The sequence below is a fragment of the Orycteropus afer genome, unplaced genomic scaffold (assembly GCF_000298275.1).
Source record: "Orycteropus afer afer isolate SDZICR_OR568_19922 unplaced genomic scaffold, OryAfe1.0 scaffold00388, whole genome shotgun sequence".
Classification (NCBI taxonomy): domain Eukaryota; kingdom Metazoa; phylum Chordata; class Mammalia; order Tubulidentata; family Orycteropodidae; genus Orycteropus; species Orycteropus afer.
In genome coordinates this window covers 230,589-233,258 of record NW_006921975.1, presented here as the reverse complement: position 1 = coordinate 233,258, position 2,670 = coordinate 230,589, and positions in this window count along the sequence as shown.

The window sequence follows — 2,670 nt, the reverse complement described above, 5'->3', positions numbered from 1 at the left end:
GCAGGATCAACTACTCGGTCCCTCTGGGTAGCTGGCTGTGACCAAGCCATGACCATAACCTTGCCCCTTGTCAGCTCTACTGTACACCTGGGAATTCTGATCACTCACATAAACTTATAGGACCATTGTCTTGAAGCATTACTCTTGTGTTTTGTTCTAAGAGTTTTATGCTTTATGAATTATTTTTATAGTTGGTTTTAAAACTATATTTAAGGAAAGCAGTAAGTTTGGTTTTACTGAATGCCCGGAGAGAGAGAGAGAGACAGATAGTACATAGCAGCTTCAGATGAACCCTTTATTTCTGTTATGCCACCTAGAGGATGTGACCTGTTGGTTAGAACTTACTAGTGCTATTCCTCTCCATCTCCCTTTAGGAAAGAAAATGGTTTTATTTTTAAAATGTGTTAGGATTTTAAGAGACTAGTTGTGTCCTACATGTTATGAGAAGCCTTAGAACTTTGATGTACTTCTTACATAAATCCGTAGGTTATAATAAGAATAAAGCCTGTGATCTTGGAGGGGAACAATCATGGGGCAGTGATTTAGGGCAAGGGGAAGACCATACTAACAGTCAAATCTCAAAGATTTTGCTAAATTAGTACTCTTCAGAAAACAGATAATGGTGGTATGGATAATTCTTGATTATTCAGGTCCTAATTTGTGGACATGGAGCTTTGGTGCCACAGTGGTTAATGAATTCCCCTACTAACCAACAGGTCAGTGATTTAAACCTGCTCTTTGTGAGAAAGGTGAGGCAGGCAGCCTTGAAAATCCTATGGATCAGTTGTATTCTGTCCTATAGGGTTGCTGTGAGTTGGATTCGACTCAGTGGCATTGGGTTTGATTTTTTGTTTGAAATTTGTGGATTATTAATAACTCTTGCTTTTCATATTCATTATTTTCCTCTTCATAGTAATGAAACTAGAATGAGTTATGAAATAAGTTTGAGTTATGAAATACAATATTTCAGACTTTTATATATTAATTAAACATTTGTAATCTTTTCTGATGTTTTCTAAAGATTTTAAATTAAGGGAAAAATGGCATTACCTGTTAGTTTCTATCTACTCTATTGGATGACAGCACTGAGAATTGATCAGTATTTTATGTTGGAACAGTTATTAATTGTATATGTTTAGAATTACCCAGTTTTCCTTTAGGCCACAAGGTCTTAGATTCACTTGGGGATAAAATAAAATTATACATACAATAAGACCAAGACAGTCAGAGCTAGCCTGATTTTTCATTCTTGTCATTTGCTTTTATGTCATTCTCTCTTTTAGGAACTATGTCTTTCACCTTCAGAACTAGAAATAATATTCTTCTTAGAGTCAGCCTTACTTTGGTCACAAATGGCATCCATTTGTTGTCCATGTGACGTTGTTGTTTGTTGTTATGTGCCGTCAAGTCGGCCCTGACTCATAGTGACCCCTCCTTGGGTTTCCAAGGCAGTATCACTACGGAAGTAGGATTGCCCAACCTTCCTTCCGAGGAGTGGCTGGTGGGTTTGAACCGCCAGCCGTCTGGTTAGCAGGCAAGTGTCTTAGCCACTATGCTACCAGAGCTCCCAGCCATTCCATTGTTGTTGTTGTTGTTGTTATGTGCCGTCAAGTCGGCCCTGACTCATAGTGACCCCTCCTTGGGTTTCCAAGGCAGTATCACTACGGAAGTAGGATTGCCCAACCTTCCTTCCGAGGAGTGGCTGGTGGGTTTGAACCGCCAGGCGTCTGGTTAGCAGGCAAGTGTCTTAGCCACTATGCTACCAGAGCTCCTCCATGTGACATTGTTGTTGTTGTTAAGTAAATTGGTAGTAAAAAAATACACACAGCAAAACCTTAACCAATTCAGTTTCCACATGTATGATTCACTACCATTAAATTCCATTCTTCATGTTGTACAACCTTTGTCACTGTCCTTTTCCTAATTATACTACCACCATTAACTTAAACTCAGTGCCACTATGCAAAAATCCCCTTTCTCCCTCTCTTCACCCCTGGTTAGCCAATAATAATCTTTTGTTTCTGTATATTTGCCTATTTCATATAAATGAGATCATACAGTATTTGTCCTTTTGCAGCTGACTTATTTCAGTCAGCATGATGTTTTCTAGGTTCATTCATGTTGGGGGATGCATGAGGACCTCATTTTCCTCGTGGCTGAGTAATATACTCCATTGTATCTATATACCATATTTTGCTTACCTGTTCATCTTTTGGTGGACATTTGAATTGTTTCCACCTTTTGACAATTGTGAAAAGTGCCGCAGTGAACATTGGTATTCAGGTTTCTGTTTGTGTTCTTCCTTTCACTTCTTCTGGGTATCTATATATATACCAAGAGTAAATATTGCTGGGTTGTACGGTAGTTCTTTGTTCAACTTTTTGAGGAACTGCCAAAATATTTTCCCCAGCGTCTGTACCATTTTATATTTTCACCAGCATTGGGTTAGAGTTGCAGTTTTGTTACAACTTCGCCTTAAAAAAAAAAAAAAATTATCATTCTGATGGAGGTGAGGAGGTATCTCCTTGTGGTTTTGATTTGCATCTCCCTAATAGCTAATGAGGAGCTCTGGTAGCATAGTGGCTAAAGCACTTGACTGCTAACCAGAAGGCTGGCGGTTCAAACCCACCAGTCACTCCTTGCCAGCATTTGTTGTTTTCTGTCTTATTG